Consider the following 5924-nt stretch of genomic DNA (forward strand, 5'->3'; position numbering starts at 1 on the left):
CTTTTAGCAGTCCATTGTATTCTGAGGATTCTCCAACACCACATCTCCAAAGCATCAATTCTTCTTCAGTCTTCTTTATTCATTCTCTAGCTTTCACATGCATAAGAGGAGATTGAAAATGCCATGGCTTGGGTTAGGCACACCTTAGTCTTCAAGGAGACACCTTTGCTCTACATCACTTGAAGGAGGTCTTTTGTAGTAGAGTTGCCCAATGCAATACATCATCTGATGTCTTGACTGCTGCTTCCATTGGTGTTGATTGCAGAACCAAGTTATATGAAATCCTTAACACCTTCAATTTTTTCTCCATCCACTGTCAAGCTGTTTGTTGGACTAGTTGTGAGGATTTTTGTTTTATTTATATTGAGGTGTAATCCATACTGAAGACTGTAGTCTTTAATCTTCATCAGTAAGTGCTTCAAGTCATCCTCACTTTCAGCAAGCAAAATTGTGTCATCTGCGCATCACAGGTTGTTAACAAGTCTTCCTCCAATCCTGATGCCATGTTCTTCTTCATATAATCCAGCTTCTTGGATTATTTGCTGTTTTGGTTACCTAGTGCTGCTCTGACAAGAATATACCATAAATGGGATGGCAATAACAAACAGGAGTTTATTCTTACAATTTGGAGGCTTTAAGTCCGAGTTCAAAGTGCCAAGCTCTAGGGGCTGTGTGAAAGCCCCTTGACTTTGGGCTTCAACTCTACTTCTTGCTCCTGGCCCACTGAAGCTAGAGGCATCTCTTCACTCAGGCAGCTACTGGCTGCTGAGGCTAACAAGCCCAAGGTCAACAAATAAATGACACAGTCCTGATATTACCAAACCATACGGAAGGCCATTAATTCAAGTCCATTGAAAGTCCCAAGGTTGGGAGAGCATGGCAGGCTGCTGAACAATGACATGGCTACATGCAGGGTTCAAGCATGCCATAAGCTGAGACCAGTCCCAAAACTACTTCTTATATACAGGAAGCAGACTTCATTCCTAAAGAAGCTACTCAGCTTCTCGTGATAGGAAGTTGATTACCAGTCTCATCATGGGGAATAACTACCACCAGCTGCCCGGCCACTCAATCAGGCCCAGCCAAGTTGACACACAACCTTAATGCCACATTTGCTTAGCATACAAGTTCAATAAGTATGGTAAAAGGATACAACCTGGACACACTCCCTTCTTGATTTTGAACCATGCAGTATCCCCTTGTTCTGTTTGAATGACAGCCTCCCGATCTATGTACAGGTTCTTCATGAGTACAATCAAGGGTTCTGGAATTCCCATTCTTCTCAATGTTATCCATAATTTATTATGACCCACACAATCAAATGCTTTTGCATAGTTAATAAAACATAAGTAAACATCTTTTTGGTAGTCTTTGCTTTCAGATAAGATTTATCTGACATCAGTAGTGATATCCCTCATTCCACATCCTCTTCTGAATCCAGCTTGCATTTCTGGAAGTTCTCTATCAATATAGTGCTGCAACCATTTTGAATTATCTTCAGTAAGATTTTACTTGGATGTGATATTAATTATATTGTTTGATAATTTCCACATTCTGTGGGATCACTTATCTTTGGAATGAGTACAAATATGGATCTCTTCCAGTCAGTTGGCCAGGTAGCTGTCCTCCAAATCTCTTGGCATAGCCAAGTGAGTGCCTCTAGAGGGGCATCCATTTATTGAAACATCTCAATTGTATTCTGTCAATTCCTGGAGCTTTGTTTTTTGCCAATTATTTCAGTGCAGCTTCAACTTCTTCTTTCAATACCATTGGTTCTTGATCATATAGCACCTCCTGAAATGGATGAACATTGACCAGTTCTCTTTGGTATAGTGACTTTGTATTCCTTCCATCTTTTTTTGATGCTTCCTGTATCATTCAATAGGAGCTCTGGTGGTGTAGTGCTTAATTTGACTGCTATTTTGCCCATAGAATCTTTCAATATTGCAATGTGAGACTTAAATTTTTTCCTCAGTTCTTTCAGCTTGAGAAATGCTGAGCATGTTCTTTTGTTTTGGTTTTCTAACTCCAGGTCTTTGCACATTTCATTATAGTAATTGGCTTTGTCTGCTCGAACTTTTCTTTGAAATCTTCTGTTCAGGTCTTTTATCTGGTCATTTCCTCCATTTACTTTAGCTACTCTCTGTTCAAGTGCAAGTTTCAGAGTCTCTTTTGACTTCTATTTTGGTGTTTTCTTCATTGCTTGTCTATTTTAATAACTTCTTGCTTTTTTCAAAGATGATATTCTTGATGTCATGCCACAATTCCTTGGTTTTTGGTCATTGGTGTTCAATACATCAAATCTATTCTTTAAATGGTCCCTAAATTCAGAAGGGATATTATCAAGGTCATATTTTGGCTCTCGTGGACTTATTTTAATTGTTTTCCACTTCAACTTGAATGTGCATATGAGCAGTTTTTCTAGCAATAAATTTACGTTAATCTGTTTAACTGCTTCCTTTTATTGCTTCCTCTCCCTGCCTTTGTTTGTTTACCCTTAATACCACTTTATCATTTTTTAAAAACAAATCTTGATGTATTGGCATATGACTTCTTTACTTGTCCTAGGAAGTCAACCTTGCTGACAAAATAGGAATGAGCAATGGTCTATGCAAGATTCTGTACAGATATTCTCTACTTTCAAAAAAGTAATTCAGAGAGAAGGTTCAGTCTTGAGTCAGTAGCATCATCCTCACAAATAAGAGGATGATGACAACTCATTAATCATTAATTTTTGTGTTGCTGTGAATGAAGCAGAGTGGTTTCCAAAGAACTGGCTTCTCTCTCTTCCAGATCCATGGCCACCCTATACTTACAGTAGAAGTTTCTCAGACTTTGCTTTTGGGCATCAGTAGTATCAGATATAGAAGTAGTCAGGATGGAAAGTGCAGAGTGCAAGATAAAGGAATAACAGACAGGTTATAATATTAAGCAACGGGTATAGAAATTTCTTTCTTCCTGGACCTTCTCTTATTAACATTAACCCTTCTCCATAAAAATGTGTTCATGAGGGGTGTGGTAGTTGAGTTTGTGTGTAAACTTGGCTGGGCTGTGATTTTGAGTGGCTGGGCAGCTGGATGTATTTATTCCCCATGATGAGATTGAATGTGGTATAATCGCCTCCATGGGAATCTGCTGTGAGACATTAATCAGTGGAAGATGATTTGTCTTTGGGGAATGGCCAGCTTCCAGTATATATGAAGAAATTGTGGGAAAGATCTTTAGTTTTTGGTGCATCTGGATTCTACATTTGGCCTTGCCATGTTGTTGGCCAACCTGGAGATTGTTCCTGGGCTTGAAGTAGTGGCCTACTGTATTGTCTGCTGATCATGGGACTGGGTCATTTTATCTGTCCATCTTGGGCTCATCAGCCTTAGCTAGCATCTGCATAAGTCAGGAAAAGCCTCCAGCTCTAGTGGGCCTGGAACAAGAGGCAGAGCTAAAAAGCCCTAGGTTAAGGGTCCTTCACCCAGCCTTTAGAGCTGGTACTTTGAAACTGAACTTTTAACTTCCCAAAATGTAAGAGAATAAATTCCTATTTGTTGAAGCAATCCACTTGTGGTATTTCTGAGTGAAGGAACCTTGGTATCAATGACTATAGTTGTGAATTGCTATCTTGAGGGAGAATCCGAACATTTTTAATCTATTTAAAATTATTGATAGTGGAGATTGAGACAGAGGTTCTAAGAGCACAAGTGCCCTGAAACTGTGCTAAAAGCCATCGTGTGATGGTGTAGAATGATGGTGCTGGGGATAGGGATAGAAAACAAGAAAAGAATGGATATGAAGTAACAGAAGACAAACAAACAAACAAACAAACAAACAACAAACAGAAGACAGGTGGAGTCCTAATGGGAGAATTCAAACACTTAATATTTAGAATGAAAGTTAAGAAGGCTGTATTCATGTCAGATGTCTCAAAAACAAAGTAAATTTTTATTAGAATGGAAATACAGGCAACACACTATGATGAAGATTAAATTATCTTGATTCCCAGAGGAAGTTCAAACACAACTAGACAGAACCTCTCTCTCATTTTACAGACAATCTAGTATGTTTTCCAGTTTTTAAGAGTCTCTAAAATTTGGTGAGATGGTGGTTAATTCAAAACTATTTCCTGAATTTAACTTTAATTAATATCATATCTTTTAAATAATGACATCGATTGGCCATTGATACCCTCTGGGATGCAGGAAATGTGATGTTGATGTTGATTTTCTCTTGGTGCACATATATGTGTGAGTTCTTTGGAGAATTCTGTGTTCTTGCTTTGCTTTCCCCTAAAACTTGTTGCTGTTGTTGTTATGTGGCGTGGAGTAGGGCCCAACTCATAGTGACCCCTCCTTGGGCTTCCGAGGCAGTATCTCTACAGAAGTAGATTGCCCAACCTTCCTTCCGAGGAGTGGCTGATGGGTTTGAACTGCCAGCCTTCTGGTTAGCAGTCAAGTGCCTTAGGCACTACATGACCTCTAGTCACAGGAAAAAATATTTGCAACATACTTTTAAAAATTATTGCTTTCCCTTACATTTAAAAAACCTTCTTATAAATCAGAAAAAAATATATACTCTAAATTATAAAAAAGGGTAAAGAAAGTGAACAGTCAATTCAAAAGAAAAAAATACAAATGGTTGATAAATATTTGTAACTATACTTAAACTGAAAGTAACAAAGAAACAGTAATTTCTTATTTTATTATATCAGAATAACAAAGATTTGAAAGGCTGATAATGTTCAATGTTCTTGAAATAGTATTCTCATACTCTTTTATTGCACAAAAAAATCATTCAACATTTCTGGATGGCAGCTTGATAATCAGCTTCAAAAGATCTATGATGTATACAGAAATTGACTGAGAAATTTGAGTTCTGTAAATTCATTTCTCTGCAAAACAGTCTGAAATATGTGCTGAGATTTATGTACATGAATGTTGGTTACAGTATTAACAGCAAAATTTGTGAAGCTTCAAACAATTGGGGCTCTGTCAAAATAATTACAGAATGTCTATGCCATGGAATAGTTTGAAGCTTAAAACATAACTGACACCAAACACTTACAATGTACTAAACATTTTAATAATTTCTTTCTATGTATTGACTCATTTAATCCTCACAATAATTCTATGTTGAAGATAGTATTTTTGCTAACTATTTTATAAATGAGGAAACTGAGGGTCAAGGAGTTTATCTTATACAAGATCACACAGCTGGTCAATAAAACTGGGGATACAAACCTAGGCAATCTGATCTGCAGCTTGTGCTCTAACACTATGAAGTAGAACTTCTGCAATACAAACAGTACGGTAGTTAATTATTTATTTTTTATAACAAAAACAAAAACAAACTCACTGCCATTGAATCCATTCCAACTCATAGGGACCCCTCCTTGGGTTTCTGAGGCAGTATCTCTATGGAAGTAGATTGCCCAGTCTTCCCTTGGGAGTGGCTGGTGGGTTTGAACCACCAGACTTCCAGTTAGCAGTCAAATGCTTTAGGCACTACACCAGCAGAGCTCCTAGGTTTATTTCTTAGGAGAGATATATTTGAGATATAATGTAAGTTGAGTGATTAAACAAACAAGCAAACAAACTCACAGTACAGTATATGTCAGGACAGAAAAGATATATATTTTTAATAAAAATTTTATGTTACTGAAGTTATATAGCCCAAAACATTATTCTTTGGTTAATTTAGATAATAGATTTTGGATGACTTTTTTCTTTTATTTTTATTTACAGGGAACTCAGGGACTCAGAGTGGATGACAGAAGAGACTCTGAACCTTGCCCGTGAGCAGATAATAGCTAAAGCAAATGGAAGAAATGAAAAGGTAAAAGGGCTGAACAGAAGATTTCAAAGAGCAGCTTGAGTAGACAAAGCCAGTTACTATAATGAAATGTACAAAGACCTGGAGTCTGAAAACCAAAA

This window comes from Orycteropus afer, unplaced genomic scaffold (genome assembly GCF_000298275.1).
Source record: "Orycteropus afer afer isolate SDZICR_OR568_19922 unplaced genomic scaffold, OryAfe1.0 scaffold00408, whole genome shotgun sequence".
NCBI lineage: Eukaryota > Metazoa > Chordata > Mammalia > Tubulidentata > Orycteropodidae > Orycteropus > Orycteropus afer.